Source organism: Ascaphus truei, chromosome 1 (genome assembly GCF_040206685.1).
Source record: "Ascaphus truei isolate aAscTru1 chromosome 1, aAscTru1.hap1, whole genome shotgun sequence".
In the NCBI taxonomy this organism is placed as follows: Eukaryota; Metazoa; Chordata; class Amphibia; order Anura; family Ascaphidae; genus Ascaphus; species Ascaphus truei.
Genome location: NC_134483.1, coordinates 421,337,898 through 421,357,788, shown reverse-complemented (window position 1 = coordinate 421,357,788; position 19,891 = coordinate 421,337,898).

Below are 19,891 nucleotides of genomic sequence, written 5' to 3'. Positions count from 1 at the left end.
AGACACACTCACACACTCTCTCACACAGAGCCACTCACACACACACTCACAGACAGACACACTCACAGACAGACACACTCACAGACAGGGTATTCATTGAAAGGAGGGGCCCACCTGTGCAGCAGTTCATCCAGCCAAACGGGAGGTGCTGTTGGTCGGGCAGCCGGTGCGGTAGGTCAGGCGGGAGGTGCGTGAGGCCGGGCAGCCGGGTGTGAGGTGAGTGAGGTGGGGCGGTGCTGGAGGTCGGGCGGGAGATGGGAAATGCGGGCAGAAGATGAGGCCAGCCGGGTGGGAGATGCGGGTGGGAGATGGGAAATGCGGATGGAAGATGCGGCAAGCCGGATGGGAGATGCGGGCGGAAGATGAGAGATGCGGGCGGGAGATGGGAGATGCGGGCGGGAGATGGGAGATGTGGTCGGGAGATGGAAAATGCGGCCAGCCGGGCGGGAGATGGGACACGCGGGGGTGGCAGATGGGACATGCCGGCGCCAGGCTCCAATGGTGGCTCGTGCTCCTCAGCGCTGCATGACATCATGACGTCACGAGCGTCATGTTGGCATGGCAACACGGCATCTGACGCTGCACGGCCATTGCAGGTACAGAAGGAAGTACAGGGAAAACGGCGGTGCATCTGCTGCTGCTGCTGAAGATTGGAAACCACAAACTGCAAACCACAAAATATCCTAGGTGCAAAAATTTATTTTAGGGCATAGTAACAGCCAAAAAGAACACTCAGACGTGTTTCCCGTGGTATCCCACGCTTCTTTTTGGCTGTTACTATGCCCTAAAATAAATTTTTGCACCTAGGATATTTTGTGGTTTGCAGTTTGTGGTTTCCAATCTTCAGCAGCAGCAGCAGATGCACCGCCGTTTTCCCTGTACTCTCTTCAATTGTTCCTTGGTAGGAGCACGCAGGACAGGACCAGGATATCCCCAAGGTCAGTAGTGAGTAATCCATTTACTTCATTTATGTGATCAGTCCCACACACGGTTTCCTAGACCACCACATAAGACTTACCTATATGGCTAGTGGCACAATCTATGGGAGTGTGTTTAACATTGGACTATCTGGTATCCTGAGTCTTATGAACTGTCCTATGCTATGAAGATGTTTATATTTTTATATCATGATCAAACATTGCCTATTCCTGGTTAGCATCACAAGTGGGAATTAACCCTCCCCTTCCCTTCCAGGTACAGAAGGAGCCAAATAATGGGCTCACAAAGTGCGAGCAGGGAAAATTGCATGGGGAATTCATAGAGCCGCAGCACGGCTCGCCAGCGGCCTAAATCCACTCGCCATGGGCGTGTGGTTATAATTAATTGTCGAACACTGTATATATATATATGATTATATATATGATTTCTGATGTTAATATTTACTGTAGGGAGTAGGGAGATACGGCAAGGATCTCAACCAAGCTTTTTTTTTTTTACATGGTGAGTGTTTGTTTATATTTAATAAATATATATATGGGAAAAAAGAAGAGAGTGCAACTCCATAGCGTAACAACTAATTTAATAAGGGAGGGAATGAACAAGGACCAGAAAAAGGTGCACACAATGTTACTAAATATTAAAAGCCATTTATGAATATATATCATCACCAAAAATTGAAGGCAATCCTCCATTGTTGCGACACTGCACTGCTCTGCATACACTTAGCTCGCACGCCCAGATGGAGAGGAGCCAGGTGCTGTAAGATGACACACTCAGTGCTCGCAGCCTCAATGGTAATTCGAGACATGATCTGGCCTCGATTGCGTCGCTACGTGATGACGTAATGCCAATAGTTGAAGTGTCCTAACACGTTTCGTCGCTCAAAGCGACTTCTTCAGAGGATCTTGGGTAGCATCAGAGGCAGCTTTTACAATACCTCCCTCATTGCTAGGTGGTTAATAACACAACCACTACCTAGCAACTATATATATATGTAGCCATGTATAAAAATGGTATACAGCTCTTTCTCATGCTGGCAGTAAACCTGGTAAGTAGGCAGGGTTGCCAGCAACAATCATGGAGGTTTGCCCTCACACCCTGGTGAGGTGTCCTATGTAACAAGGGAAGTGACAACATGCTCTGTGTCCACTGTTAGTGACACAGAGGTGAGTCTGTTTACTGAGTCTATATAAGACACAGCACTGCCAAAAGTTGGTGGTTGATGTTCTAGTTCAAGGAGGAGTGTCTGCAGCAGTTTGAGGCTGTCAGATTCTAGTGCTAGCTGACTACACACTGTGTTCAGGGACCTGACACAGATGGTGATCTCCCTTAGGGGAGAGGTGAACCAACTCTATTGAGAGGGGAGGAACCTTCTGGAAGGGAAGAACTCCAACAGGATGAGCGGCTGAGCACGACCGTGATGAGGGGCAGTCTTTTTGATCAGATGCAAATAAAGATGTCCTTGTTCACTACAACCCTTCTGTGTGAGTGTGGAGTCATTCTACAGAAGGAGGTACCACAGAGGAGTTCCCCATCAGATACATCCCCCTGCGGCCGCAGAGATCCTGATGGGGTGGAGGCGCTGCATCGTATGTGAGTAGGATTCAGAGACACTACCTCAGACGCCTGTCATGCTGATATCCCCACTAACACCCAGAGGGATACTCAGGAGTCCTGTAAGCCAGCAGGTGCACCACAACATACACAGACATGTAATGGGGGCCAGTAGACCACAGGGGGCCAATGTGAGATTGGGGGGGTGTCTGACCGTTACATATATTAAAAAGACGTTCCCTTTGCATATAAAGCAGCAAGGCAAAATCAAACAAAAAAAATAACGATGCTCTTTTGGGGGAACAGGAACTAGTGAATATTTCACACTATGATCACATCAGTCTTCCACTGAGATTGGTTCATAAACTTTCAAATGGCATTTTAATAATAAAAAAATCACCAGTATCAGTATCAATAACAACAATTACATTGCCAAGGACTGATAGTTTCCTGCACCTTGTTCAAATCATTTTTTTTTTTTTTTTTTAATCCATGAATTAAAATATTCAAATATTGAGGACTGATGTTTTTTTTTTTTTTTTTTAAGATGTCATATATTCATACAGATGCAGCGGCCATTATTTTAAGAAATCACGGCGCTGTTTTTGTGTGCGCTGCTGTACTCCACACAGCCTTTCGCCCTGGGCACATGTGTTTATCGGGGTCTTTGTTTGAATTTCATGGCTTGTGTGCAATTAAATGCAATTAAATTAATGAATTGTAATGTGTACAGTACTGTGCTACTGTGTCAATTTCAGGTGTTTAAAAGCCACAATACCAAAATGCCATTTTATGCACTTGCCTGCACATACCCAGTAGCCCAAGCACGCTGCCTAGGGGTCACACTCGACTCCTCTCTCACATTCGCCCCTCACATTCAAAACATTTCTAAAACTTGTCGCTTTTTCCTCCGCAATATAACAAAGATACGCCCTTTCCTCTGTTGCTCGACTGCTAAAACTCTGACTCAGGCCCTCATTCTCTCCCGTCTTGATTACTGTAACCTCCTGCTGTCCGGCCTTCCTGCCTCTCACCTGTCTCCCCTACAATCTATCCAAAATGCTGCTGCCAGAATCACTCTAATCTTTCCTAGATCTGTCTCAGCATCTCCCCTCCTGAAATCCCTCTCCTGGCTTCCAATCAAATCCCACATCTCACACTCCATTCTTCTCCTCACTTTTAAAGCTTTACACACTTCTGCCCCTCCTTACATCTCAGCCCTAATTTCTCGCTATGTACCATCCCGACTCTTGCGTTCTGCTCAAGGATGTCTTCTTTCTACCCCCTTTTTATCTAAAGCCCTCTCCCGCCTTAAACCTTTTTCACTGACAGCCCCAGACCTCTGGAATGCCCTTCCCCTCAGTACCCGACTAGCACCCTCTCTATCCACCTTTAAGACCCACCTTAAGACACACTTGCTTAAAGAAGCATACGAATAGCACTGTGAACATTCTGAACACATGATATAAAGCTTGGCCCCCTGCAGACGCACTTACCAGAACTCCCTCCTACTGTCTCTGTACGTTCTCCCTACCTACCAATTAGATTGTAAACTCCTCGGGGCAGGGACTCCTCTTCCTTAATGTTATGTTTGTCTAAAGCACTTATTCCCATGATCTGTTATTTATATTATCTGTTATTTATTCGATTACCACATGTATTACTACTGTGAAGCGCTATGTACATTAATGGCGCTATATAAATAAAGACATACAATACAATACAATACATACGGTTGGAAGCAATCTCGCGCCATGACACAGGTATTCTGAGGTATACACCACGTGGTTTGTTAAAATTATGACCGCTGCATCTGTACCTATATACATTTTGGAAAACCTAACTATACTGTAGTTAAACAAATTTGAATGAGAGCGGCTTTGGAGCATTCAGGCCTACTGAAATGTCATTTCCAGGTGACTGATTCATGTAAGAATAATAGAAATAAAGTTCAGGAAAAAAATATTGTATATGACTTTGGTTGACCCCTAAAGTTATCCGCATGGATACCCCCTCTCCATTCTTTCTTGTTATAATATATTATACATAAATACATTCAGTCTTCTGTTACTTCTTTCTGTCAAAAAGAGATCACAGCATGAAATGACAACTAATTTCCAGAGAATATTAATTTGAGAATTTGGAGTCTGCTTATAAAACACATAGTTTTCTGAAAATGTAAAAGGCTAAAACTGCCATCACTTTTTGATCTTAAGATAGGGTGACCAGATTTTGAAAATGAAAAACCGGGACACATTTTTTTTTTTTTACATAACAGTTTATTTATTGTAGTACACTTATACTTTACTACCATTAGACCTTGTTACATAGTTACGTGTGGGTACGTGTGTGTGTGTCGGATGACGTCACTAATCGAACAAAAAAAAAAAGTCATATGTGAATGATTCTGAACCCATTAACCAGTGTCAGGACGCCCCCTCTTCACAATTTCTAAAGCAGCAATCCCGTCTGGGATCTTATCTGATCCGCAGTCCCTCAAGGTACTATACAGGAGGGAAGGTGTTCCCTACCTGTCTTCCGATGTCTCCCGCGTGAAACTTGAGTCAGATCTGGAAGAAAGCAGGGTAGGTTACTTCGGTGTAGGTATACAGCAGTTAAGATAAGAGAGGTTGAGGGAGACAGGGAGGGTGAGGGAGACAGGGAGGGAGACACACCCACTGATACATATACATATACATATATACACACACACACACACACACACACACACACACACACACACACACACACACACACACACACACACACACACACACACACACACACACACACACACACACACACTGATACACACATACACACACACACACACACACACACACACACACACACTGATACACACACACACACACACACACACACACACACACTGATACACACACACACACACACACACAAACACACACACTGATACACACACACACTGATACACACACACACACTGGTACACACACCCCCACATTGATACACACACACCCACTGATACACACACACCCACTGATACACACACCCACTGATACACACCCACCCACTGAAACACACCCACCCACTGTTTCACACCCACCCAACCACTGATACACACACACACACCCACTGATACACACACACACCCACTGACACACACACACCCACTAATACACACACACCCACCCACTGATACACCCACACACTGATACACACACACTGATACACACACCCAACCACAGATACACACACACACTGACACCCACCCACTGATACACCCACCCACTGATACACCCACTCACTGATACACACACACACTGATACACACACACACCTATACACACACACCTATACACACATACACACTGATACACCCCGCCCCCCCTGCACCGCCCGCCAGCGATGGAAGTCACTGCTCACCGAGCCCGTGGACGGGGGGAGAACCCGCCTGCCAGACCTGGCTCCGCTCTCTCCCACCTATCGGGGATAAGGCCGCGCACCTGGGCAGAAGCAGGGAGTTCCCCAACAGCAACCCTGCACTGTCCCCTCCTGCCATCCGCGCTCCCGCCAACCCTGCTCCCCCCCGTGCCTACCTCTCGCCCGAGCAGCAGCAGGGAACGGAGGCAGAGGGGGGGAAAGCGCCAAACAGCCAACAGCTGTCCCCGTGCGGGCCGCGGGGATCGGGGGAGGAAGCGGAGAAAGCCCTGCCCCCGGCATCCTCCAGCCAATCACCTGCAGCCCGGCATATTTGAAGCCCAACCCCCTGAAATTCCAAAAAATACTCACCGGCCGGGCTGCCGCATCTTCACCGACACCACAAACCGCATCTACAGTACAAAATAAACGGGACCAGGGAGAAAAACCGGGACATTGCCAGGACGGACTGGCAGCCGGGACAGCACAGAAAAAAACAGTACTGTCCCGGCAAAACCGGGACGCCTGGTCACCCTAGCTTAAGAGTAAATTAACTTGGAAATGCTGACCACTCGAATTGATGAAGATATTGCAATCTCTAAGGTGGCCAGACACCTATAGTAATGATAAGGTTAAATATCGCGTCACGTGACCGGGGGATTTAAATCCTGCGGGGGGATACCGGCACCCCATAACAGGGCCTGTATCTAATGACGTAGGGGGTCCCCGAGGCTGAATCCAATGTGGTTCAGCTCAGGAGACCCCCTACTCATGTATCAAAACAAACATCACAATAAAAAATAATTAACTACCGTAGCGGATATCCGCTATTGTAATGAAGCTGCTTTAATGTCATTTTTATTATTAGTGTGCAGGAGCAGGGGGTCTCCTGAGCTAAACCGCATTGAGTTCAGCCTCGGGGACCCCCTGCTTCCCGAGTTCCAGGCCCAGACATGGGGTGCATCTCCTCCATTTCACACGTCACACGTCCCGCGACGTGGACGCTATAAAAATGGCGGTGACACTGGCATCCGATGCCCCAATCCGGGAAGCACGGGGTCTCTGAGCCAGAAATCAATGCTGTTCAACTTAGGAGCCCCCCTGCTCCCGCACACTATTAAAAAAAATACATTAAAGCAGCTACATTAACTAATCCGCTAAGGCAATGAAGGGGTTAAGGCACAATAGCATGTTTATTGGGGACAATTGTCCCCAATAAACATTGCAATATACAACACACCCACTACCAGTGCCCCCAACAACCTTTATACCCCCCTAACATACATCAAATATCTTAAAAAAAATTTATGCACAGGAATTATACTATAAGCCGGCGGTGGCCCTAGGGTTGTCCCCACAGGTGTCTGGGGGCCCCACAGGGGTCCTGCAGGTGTCCGGGGGTCCCCGCTTGCCTGCGGTACCAATCCTGTGCCCATAAAAAACCCATAAATACTTTTAAATAAATACACCCCCCTGCCCCCTAAGACATACAGTACAGTAATATGCAAAATTACTATTATCCACAAAATTGTGCATTTGCCCAATTAAAATAAATGAAGCAGCATAAATAAAGTAAATAAATCTTGCAGTCACACCTGCCAGGCTGCCACAATGAAGGCCATCCTCATCCTAGTTTTTTATTTGGGCCTTTTTTTTAATCCTTACCCATTTCTTGGTACAGTATATTGGTTAATCATGCCCAATATTATATGGGCATGATGTACCCACTGTAGCAATGAATGGGTGAAGGGTGCGGGTAATTGCCTGGGGAGGATGGTTAGGCCTCCTGGGTGGGTAGTGACAGAGGGTGGGTTAACCCCTTAATTACTTTCAAGGTTATTAACCACTAAGGTAGTTAAGGGGCTAGGGGGCAATAGATTGTATTTTGCTATGCATTTTTCTGGCAACGGAGGAGAGGGACCTGCAGAATCCTGACGAGGATACCCTTCATAATGCCAGGGGTAAGTAGAACGCTTATATTTACTTTATTTATGCTGGCTAATGTGTTTAATAATGGGTACATAATCTATTATCCATATCTGGATAATAGTTATTTTTCCCATTACTGCACTGCATATGTTTTGGTACGGGGGTGGGGGGTGTATTGATTTAAATGTAGGCCATGTTTTATTTTTTTACATACTTGATTGGTACTGCAGGGCAGCGGGAACCCATGGAGACCACCTGAGGACCCCCGAACGCCCACGGTACCACACAAGAATCCCCGGACGACGACGGGTAACAACCTATGGACCCACGGGAGACACCTGCGGGGAAAAACTAGGGACCCTACAGCTGTGGGGGCCCTGTGGACCACCTGAGGGCCCCAGACCCCTGTGGGAACCATCCGAGGACCCCCAGACACCTGTGGGGATGACCTGAGGACTACAGACACCCGTGGGGAACATCTGTGGACCCCAATGGGACCCGTGGGGACCTACAGGGACCACCCGTTAGCCCCCAGACACCCGTGGGCACCCCCCGGGGTGCACTGTGGGGCCTGCGGACACCCATCGGGATCACCGGGGACCCCTATCGGCCTGGGGTATTAATCATGTATGTAAAATAATAAATCATGTTTTTTATGTGGGGGCACAGGGGGTGGGTTATGTATTGATGTTTATTAAATATGGTAATGTTTATTGTGGGCCTAAGAGGTGGGTAGTAGGGCTGTTATGTGTATTATTTTTATTGTGGGTAGTGGGGGTGGGTGAAGGTGGTATTGTCCCCAAGGATGGGTGGTTAGGCCTACTGGGTGGGTGGATTGGGAGGGTGGGTTAATCACCGCTAAGGTGATTAAGGGGTTAGGGGACATTAGTTTGTCTTTTTTTATTCTTCTGTATTGTTTATGGCAACGGAGGACATGGACAGTAATGAGGATGAGGAGTGCCTTCATCGTGGCAGCCTGGCAGGGGTGAGTGCAAGATTTATTTACTTTATTAATTCTGTTTATTGTATTTTAAATGGGCAAATGCACTATTATCCATATGTGGATAATAGTAATTTTGCCCATTACTGTTCTGTATGTCTTAGGAGGTGGGGTGTATTTATTTAAAAGTATTGTTTATTTTTTGGGGGCACACATTGGTACCGCAGACCAGTGGGGCACCCAGACACCCGCGGGAATCAGCCGGACACACCCGCCGGCCTGTTGTACGGATGGTGTGCCTGAAAAAAGGTAAACAAATATTTTTTTTTTATCTCCAGCTTCTTTTGCCATTAGCTGGCATGTTTTGCCGGCGTGCTTTTAAAGTACTATTGACTTAGCGCTGTTTAGTGAATCCCGCTGACTGGCAAAAAACGGCGTGTTGGCCGCTTTTTGCCTGATCGGGCGGTATTTTTTCACAGGCCAGGAAAAATGCCTTTTAAGGCCAATAAAGTGCTGTTCTCCCTGCTTAGGGAATCGTGCAGCAGCATTTATCGGCCTTAAAAGCCAATTTGCGCTCTTAAAACAACTTATCACAGCTTAGTGCATAGCCTTCAATGTCTTTATTTTACTGGCAAAGGAACACTACATTTTGTACTGCAACCAAAGGCTGTTTATGTAGTTTTTTTTTGCATGCATACACATACAGAACTTCCGAGTGAAACACAGACACAGCCCAGATGTCAACTGGAATTTAGTGTTCAAAAGAAATCATGTCCACAGAAATCATGTTATATGATCCATCGGTTTGTTACATTCCTGAGGCATAATTTATTTATTTGAACAAGTCAGTTTTCATTGTATCAATCACATGAAAACAATAATCTTACTGTATATGTTTTTCTTTTCTATGGAATCAGCAAACCAGAAACAAAGCAAGACTAAAATAAGGGAAATTTGTAAACTCAGTTTTCATCCCTTTGATCACTTGATAACTGTAGTACTGTGCTGACTGCTGTAGGTACATGTTGTACATAGTCATTTGCTTTTATGTTATCATAATTTAAATCAATGCAAAAACAAATACCCCTAGGTAAGTTTTACTTTAAATTTAATAACTAAACTCTTGTTTAAAGCAGTTACAGATGCAGCTGCCATTATTTTAACAAATCACACGGTATATACCTCGGAATACCCATGTCATGGCGCAGGATTGCTTCCAACCGTACCGCCTTAAGACGCGAGTGCATAAAATGGCATTTTAGTGTTGTGGCTTTTAAACACCTAAAATTGACACAGTAGCACAGTGGCACAGTACTGTACACATTACAATTCATTCATTTAATTGCATCTAATTGCCCACAATCCATGAAATTCAAACAAAGCAACCGCGATAAACACGCGTGCCTGGGGCTATTGGCCGCGTTCATGCCATGTGGAGTACAGCAGCGCACATTAAAACAGCGCTGTGATTTCTTAAAATAATGGCCGCTGCATCTGTATGTTTAATTCTCATTAAGTCAGTAAATGGAACTCAAAGGAATATATTAAAGTTGTCATGTAGTTGGAAGGTCATTATAAGATGGATATCAGGGGAATAAATGTATCTGAGTTGTTTGCTTAAAAACACTAGCATAAATTAATCTAAATTCTTTCACCTACTGAAGCAAAAAGAGTTCCACTTCTTCCTGAACACTTTATGACCTACAGAGTCATCAAAGCAAAATTGAGTTATTACCATGAAAAAAAATACTTGATTATTATCATGCAAGCATTGTAAAAATTTACAATTTTTTTAACGAGTCCATTAAAAATATCAAAACCCATCCAAAAATGTGTTAACAATACAATTTTTGCCTTATTGTGCCAGTCATCAACCTCTGAACTTGATTGGAACCGGATCAACAAAATAATAAAATGTTTCTATCTTCTACTTCAGACTGACATTAGAGCTGGCAATAGCCCTACTGTATATATTGGCCATTATATACATAGACAGACAATCGAAACAAACCTGGAGTAGGTGATAAAATGCATACAACACATTACAGTACATATTAACCCCTTAGTCGCACAAGTTGTCAGCTAATCATGTGTAGCACCCTATCCTCCCTGCCGGCACCTCGGATAGGGTGCACAGTGAAAAATGAGGTAGCTAGACAGACAGTCTTTGTGCATTGGCAGGGATTTTACCTGCTCTAAAAGGGTATTAGCTCAATGGTTAACTGTGCATCTCAGGGTTAATGATTGTGTATCCGTGCCCGTTTGTAATAAGGAGTTAATAACAGGAGAGGGCGCCAGGAACTTTATAACTTGTTCTTTATTATCATACAAAAAATAGGCAGACAAACAGGACAGGTTTTCCAGTTTTGGAACTCTGATTCTCAGCTTCGTCTTGCTAAAGGCAGGTGATGCTCACTCTCCAGTAGAGCCCTGGCATACCCAGGATCACCCAGGGGATTTATCCCTGACCATCCTGGCATAGACCCCTCTAGAAATTAGATGGGGAACCATCCTTAGAATAGCATAGTCTTTGCTAATGCCCCCCCCCTTGCTAATGCCCCCCCTCCTAAGTGCCCCCCTAACACTGGGAACTTACCCTAACTTGGAAAACAATAAAAGGAATACTTGTTGTCTTACCTACCCAACAAACTAACAACCTGGAGACCCCCACTTGGATAGATCTGAAATTGGGGTTCAAAAATAGAAAAGATCCCTGGTGTTAGGTATCCCGTAGGTATCCCTTGAGGCTTCCTGGTGGTATGTCCTTTTATATCTATGGTATGGCCAAACTCTCTGCCCCAGTAACTGGGTAAAATAACTGTTGCTACTTGGTTACACCACTAGACAGGTGACATTCTAGCAACTTCCACAGAAGCACAGGGCCTAGCATGTGCCGGGAAGTGCAACATTTTAGAAATATAACAGGGACTAACTCACATGTCTGTCCATGTGAGTACTTACCTTAGCATTGCCTGCAATTACCAGGGTTGTCATGCAGCGCCAAGGGAATTAGGGTGCTTCACATGGGTTACCAAGACTAGCTAGCCCTCTCCTTGATAAAGGCGATTTTTGCCGAAACGTTGGACCCTTTGGTGGCACATTAAATTGCACCTTCAGAAAGCCCGTGTGCCTGCTTCCATTTCTTTCCTGATCTCCTTTGGGATGTCTGGACGTCCCTGGACACAGTGCACCAGCAGATAAGTACCCCCCTCCAGCACCTATTAGCGGTGTGCATGCACTTCAATATATTACCAAGACTAGCTAACCACTAAGGGCTACAAAGGGGTTAATATCAACATTAGCAAAAGTTGTAAAAGGACAATTACATTAGCAAAAATTGTAAATGAAAAAAGGATTGCAACAGAAAGTAAGCACAACCCTACAAAGTTCTTTAGATATCCTTAAAACAAAAATGATTAGAAAAGAAAAATATATTGTGAGATGGACAGGCAAATTATTGTAGATGAGGAAAAAACAGAGGTATTAAACAAATTATTTGCATCTGCATTTACCAGTGAAGCGCTATGTACAATAATTGCACTACCCTATTTCCTCGATTGTAAGACGCCATCGATTCTAAGACGCACCCTTGATTTAATAAAAAAAAATTGAGGAAAAAAAATCCCACTATATTAAATGTGCAGAATTTTTGTGTTTATTTTTTAACTAGCAGGGTCACATGACACTTCAATAACCAATGGTGAGAGAGAGGCAGACACAGAATGGGGAGCGACAGGCAGAATGGGGGGAGAGAGAAAATGGAGGGAATGTGAGGGAAGGGGGGGGGAATGTGAGGGAAGGGGGGGGAATGTGAGGGAAGGGGGGGATGTGAGGGATGGGGGGGAATGTGAGGGAAGGGGGGGAATGTGAGGGAAGGGGGGGGGGAATGCGAGGGAAGGGGGGGAGGGAATGTGAGGGAAGGGGGGAGGGAATGTGAGGGAAGGGGGGGAGGGAATGGGAGGGAAGGGGGGGGAGAATGTGAGGGAAGGGGGGGAGAGAATGTGAGGGAAGGGGGGGGGAGAGAATGTGAGGGAAGGGGGGGGAGAGAATGTGGGGGAAGGGGGGGAGAGAATGTGAAGGAAGGGGGGGAGAGAATGTGAGGGATGGGGGAGAGAATGGGAGGGATGGGGGAGAGAATGGGAGGGATGGGGGAGAGAATGGGAGTGATGGGGGAGAGAATGGGAGGGATGGGGGAGAGAATGTGGGGGATGGGGGAGAGAATGGGGGGTTGGGGGAGAGAATGGAGGGGGGGCACACACAGACCAGAGAGAGACAGATATGGCAGGGGCAGTGGCAGTGTGTGTGTGTGTGTGTGGGGGGGTTCTTAACCCTTTTGCTGTCAGAGCAGTCAGCATCAGATTTCAAAGCAGTGAAAGAGGGGAGCATGAGAGAGCAGAAAGAGCTGGATGGGTATGAAGGTGTCCTGGGTAAATAAACACACTAGCCATTTACTGTACATTTAGTGGCCCTTATTATGATGTTACCAAGTACCTTTTTATTCCTGTACTCATTGCTTTCCTTAAAGTAAAAAGAACATGTTCTAACAATCTCCTATCTTAATTTTGCTAGCAGAGACACACACACACACACACACACACACACACACACACACACACACACACACACACACACACACACACACACACACACACACACACACACACACACACACACACAGAGAGACACAGAGTGACACAAACAAACACATACAGAGACACACACAGACAGAGAGAGACACACACAAACATACAGACACACACAGACAGAGAGAGACACACACAGACACATACAGAGACAAACACACACACACATACAGAGAGAGAGACACACACACCCACACACACAGAGTGACAAACACATACAGAGACACACACAGACAGAGAGAGACACACAAAGACACAGAGACAAACACAAACACACACATACAGAGAGAGACACACACACCCAGAGAGTGACAAACACATACAGAGACACAGAGAGAGAGACACACAAACACATCCAGAGAGACACAGCTACCTCTGCACCTCCTGTATTTCACATGGGGATTCGGGAAGTGGGGGGGGGGGGGCGCTTCTGGGCAATGTTGATGTGCCATGACAGACATCTCCAATCCCTCTGCACCTCCAGGGGAGGGGGGTGATCGCAGCCATGTGCTGTTCATGCACACTGTGAATATCCTGGCCGGCATCTGCAGCAGCGCCCCCTAGCGGATTTTTTTTTAAATACATCGATTCTAAAACGCAGACCTATTTCAGCCTGTGAAAATAGGAAAAAAAGTGCGTCTTAGAATCGAGGAAATACGGGTATATAAATAAAGACATACATACATAGCAGGGAAGAATCCATTTCAATAATAGTGCAGCAGGGAAGCCACAACAACACTTAACTGATAACAGTTAACTGACGAAGAAGTGCATAGACAGCTTCATAAAATTAAACTACAGATGTAACTGCCAGTTCTGAACCATTTGACAGGGAAAAAAACGTGGCCATCTCTCAGGCTTTTCATGTGGCATATTCCCCCTATTTGCGGCGATTTGATCAGTTGACAGCAAGTTTTCCAGGGCGGCGAGTTGCTGGTGGTGAGTTGTTCCTCCTGTATTTAGTGCTCAGACGGAAATATTATTTGTGTGGTTGCAAAGATGGCAAAGTGAATGTCTTTGCCTATTGGGGACATTGGATGCTACAGTCCAGGTATACTCAATGTCTGAAAACAGGTGGCTTTAAGGCCATATAAAAAGTATAGACATTACAGTAATCCATAGTTAAATGACCTTGGTCACTCAAGACATTATCACATTTCGGTGTTTCGCATTTTATTATAAAACAGAATGTACTGTACATTATTTTACATTGATTTGACTGCTGACTTGCATGGGACAAACATAATGTCAACTCCTTCTAGTCGACCCAAATGCAATTTCGCATATATGATAATTTCTGCAATTAATGCAAGGACAGACAGAAGGCAACTATATATGACATCTATGACTATATCATTGACAAGTATGAATACTTCAAAAATTCACCAAACCCTCATTGTTGGAAGAATTTAGTACAACATAATCTGACTATGAATGATAGCTTTATTAGAACACCACATACTGGTTCGAAAGAGGACGTTTCTGGTCACTGCACCCATCATTTGGTGGTATGTTTGATCACACCAACTTCAAAAGGAGAAAGATAGGAACAAGCACATTGACTAATCATACTTCCTGAACTGGTCCCTCTAATGTGCTACCACCCGCTGACCAGCTTCAGCCTGAGTGCCTGCCTTAATACCAATACTACTACCAGTACGGTCCAACCGAAACTGAAAACCAGATGAACCTACTTCTTGACTACCTGCCCTGACCTGAGTACCAGCCTCAACCTGATTTTATGGTTCCATCTGGCTACCTGTCCCAAAATCATTATCCCCAGGGACAAAACAACTCTGTCAGCGAAATGAACTTGCATTCCAACAACATGATCGACTCAAGCATCTACCAACATTACACCCCTGGTATCAACATTGGGTCACCTCCACCTGGTTGTCAAAGTCTATAATGAACGTAAATATAATGTACTGCACAGTAGTAACTGTAATTACCAATGACACACATACAGAACTGTACTGTGTGCGTGTCATAGACCGTTAATGCATTGATACATGGGCCCTTTGGTGTGCATTCGCACATGCATACTACAATACCTGCATGCTTAATGCATCATAGAATGTTTTTTTTCATAAATTAAAGCATCAAATTGACAGCCAGAATATGATGTCGATGGAAGTCGAAAACTACTATATTTTAAACTTGTATTTTTTTTACTTTTATATTTTCAGATTTACTATTCTAAATGATTGATAAACAATGGAGGAAAGAACCCCAGTAGAGCACTCATACACTGTGTTGAGATGATGGTGTAAATTTAAAACTAAACTTTATTAGAAACATAGTAAAACAATGGGGATTAAAATAGGATTAAACTCTGTATCACTACGATTAATTACCTAAGGGATATGATAGTCCCCAGGTAGGAAGTCATTATTGAAGTGTTGCTTGAGTACACTAGCCCCCAGCCACCTTAATTAGGGAAGCCTGGGGGAAAGCTAGATTGAGGGATTATTAATACTATTCTTATATGGAATGCCAATTATATTCTTGTAGTGCATTGGTGCAATAGTATTGAAATGACACTGCTAATGGTGGGTTGATTGCACAGCCTGTAGTTAGCAATTGAGTGTAATTTAAATCTTGATAAGATAATGCACCTATGTTGCCTTAGGGTTAAATGAACAGTGTAAATTACTGCCCCAAGGATACACAACAGCTATAGCTCTAGGTCATATTGTTAAGACCTCTAGCTCTAGCTGATATTGCACAGTGTAGTTATAATAAAGTGTGCTGCACTTCTAAAACCTGTTGCTAACTGCAGTAGGTGATAGATTAAATAGAGAACCGTATAGACAAATGGTGGCAGTTGCCATATAATCTGCCCCAGACCTGAAGGGTGTGCTATTTAACCACATAAGATTGTGAACTGACTTAGGGGCCTATGCAGAGAGCTGCGAGAAGCCGAATCTCGCCAGGTTTTTGCCAAAAATGCCTATAGTAATTTAGTAACTGGGGAAAAACTGGCGAGATGAGGAAAATCCGCCAGTTTTTTTTTCTTGGAAAAAAAACTCGCCGCGCGGGTGGCGAGAAGCAATATCTCGCCAGTTTTAAAACCCGCCGTATTCACGTAGCCCCAATCAGCATCTCGCCGCTGATTGCGCCAATAAAATGGAGAGATTTTCTCCAAATCGCTCCGCTAATAAAAGTTGGCAAAAAGCTGGAGCTGAGCGGCGAAAGGTGACATAAAAAAAAATCAGGCCCTTTTCCTGGCTGGGATTGATGCCGGCGGTCTCCAGAGCTGATACCCAGGAATATCAGCACCGAAGGCCCCCGGCATGCATCCGAGGCAGGAAAAATGCATGTACAGCCCACTTCATTACCTTAGCGGCTAACCGCTAAGGCTATGAAGGGGTTAACCCCGTGTCAGCTTTATTGTGGGTAGTGGGTGTGGGTGAAGGGGGTATTTGGCCTGTGGTGTGAGTTTAGGGCTTGCGGGGGGTTGCTGGTGCACTTAACCCCTTCACGACCGTAGCAGTTAATACCGCTACGGTCATGAAGGGGTTAACCCCTCTCGCTACCCCCCGCAAGCCCTAAACAAGCACCGTTGGGGCTAATACCCCCTTCACCCACCACCGCTACCCACAATAAAAAGAAATCACACACAGCAGCCCCACAATAAATAAATAAATCTAAATAAATAAATACATGAATATAAATATATATATATATATATATATATAAAAAAATATAGCTGCATGCTCATCTGCATGTCTTAGGCAGGTCTGCAACCCCGCCTTTCCCCATTATCACCCAGCATACAGCACTTACATATATATATATATATATATATATATATATATATATATAGAAAACAGATTACAATCAGCGCAAATTCCAAACACTTAGTGGGATTGTAGTAAAAAATATTAACTACCCCTGGCCAATCAGTCAACAGGAGGTGTTATACCTTACAATCTATTCTTGCTTGAATGCAGCCAATTAGGTCTGCGGCTCCACACTTGCCGCAATGGATAATGTAGGGAAGAGATGACCTAGGCGCAAATAAGCCAGGAAAGAGACAAAGGGAAAATATCATAGGGCAGTATGTCTGTTAATATCAGAGTTAAGGTGGTAAGATATACACTTACACTTAATCAGCCAAATATAAGCCTTTAATCCACCACTGGGATTCAGGAACACTGGTACTGGTATTTCCTCGTTGTTTGCATGGATCTCAGACTCTCCACGTGTGCTGCTTACTTCAGGGGTCACCTTTTCATCTGCAGCCGCGTGTCTCCTTAGCATAGGATAGAGCTCACCGGGGAGGGGGGGAAGGGGGGAGGGGGGGGAAGAGGGACAATGGAACAAAGATAGTGTAAAATCTTTTATTATAAAAACTATCTAAAAAATAACAAACAGTATCTCACTCACATGGTGTGAAATAATATCAAGCAGTTAAGAGTTTGAATTGAGTCTCTCACACTCGTAGAGTAAGGTGTCCGGTCCACTGCACTGCTACTAGCCTGGTTTACTTCCGCGTCACGTGCTCCGGCTCCAATTCTCGCGAGACTTCGACCTCCGATGACGTCACAGCGCTCTCTCCTCTCCGGTCTGCAGTGCGTCTCACTCTGCTCGGTTTGTAGTGTCTGCAATGACTGCAGGGTCTGCCCTACGCGTTTCTCCTCTAGGGCTTCCTCAGGGGCATAATTTTTTTTCGGAGGTCGAAGTCTCGCGAGAATTGGAGCCGGAGCACGTGACGCGGAAGTAAACCAGGCTAGTAGCAGTGCAGTGGACCGGACACCTTACTCTACGAGTGTGAGAGACTCAATTCAAACTCTCAACTGCTTGATATTATTTCACACCATGTGAGTGAGATACTGTTTGTTATTTTTTAGATAGTTTTTATAATAAAAGATTTTACACTATCTTTGTTCCATTGTCCCTCTTCCCCCCCCTCCCCCCCCTCCCCCCCTCCCCGGTGAGCTCTATCCTATGCTAAGGAGACACGCGGCTGCAGATGAAAAGGTGACCCCTGAAGTAAGCAGCACACGTGGAGAGTCTGAGATCCATGCAAACAACGAGGAAATACCAGTACCAGTGTTCCTGAATCCCAGTGGTGGATTAAAGGCTTATATTTGGCTGATTAAGTGTAAGTGTATATCTTACCACCTTAACTCTGATATTAACAGACATACTGCCCTATGATATTTTCCCTTTGTCTCTTTCCTGGCTTATTTGCGCCTAGGTCATCTCTTCCCTATATATATATATATATATATATATATATATATACATACAGTGGTCGACAAATCGCCAAAAAATCTACTCGCAACACAAAAAAATCTACTCGCCACCTAGTACCAAACGTGTGCTGCTTGGGCCAATAGGAGCTCGCCACGATGTTAAATCCACTCGCCCGAGGCGAGCAAATGTATAGGTTTGTCGAACACTGTATATATATATATATATATATATAACAACAACCCCTATAACCCCTAACATACACATATATGTACATCAATGATACTATAGGCGGGCGGGGGCCCTCGGGTGTTACCCGCAGGCCTGCAGTACCAATTATGTGCCCCCCCCCCAAATTAATGAATAAACACATACATACTTTGAAAGAAATAACCCCCACCCCCTAACACATACAGTATATTTATGGCCACAATTACTATTATCCACAAAGGGATAATAGTGAATGTGCCCATTTTAAATACATAAACAGCAATAAATACATTAAATACATATAGTACTCACCCATGGCCGGCTGCCACGATGAAGGCCATCCTCCTCTTCATCCTCCCTATGTCCCCTCCGCTGCTGCAAAACAGACACAAGAATGAAAACATCCAAAGTAATGTCCCCTAACCCCTTAATCATCATAGCGGTTATTAACCGCTACAGTCATTAAGGGGTTAACCCACCCTCACCCACCACTCGGGATGCTTACATACCCTCCCACACTAACCCCCCACCCTGTGAGGCCTAACCACCCTCACCCACTACCCACAAGGGAGGCCTACCCACATACCGTTGGGGAACCCCCACCCCCAGTACCCACAATAAAAACAATACAGTGACACACAATAAACATCATTATATTTATTAAATACATTACCCACCCCCTGTGCCCCCCCATAATAACAAGATTTATCCTTTTACAAACAGGGTTCATAACACAGCCCCACGCGAGTCCCCGGTGGGCTGGCGGGGCACCTAACAGACCTACAGGGTACCAGCAGCCCTTTTCAAACAGGTTCTGGAGGCCTGTTGGTGGGTCCCGCCAAGCGCCATGGCCCCCAGGTGGTCTCCTTGGGTCACCGTGGGCCACAATTGGGTCCCCACGGTAGGCCCAAGGATGTCTGGGAGCCCCGGGTCAGACCCACTGGTGTCTGCGGGGCCTCGGGTGGTTCCCATGGGGGTCTGGGGAACGCACAAGTGCTCACTACGGGTCCGTGGTGCCCCCACGGATGTGGGACCACCGCTTCATCCCCGTAGACTACGGGTCCGTGGTGCCCCC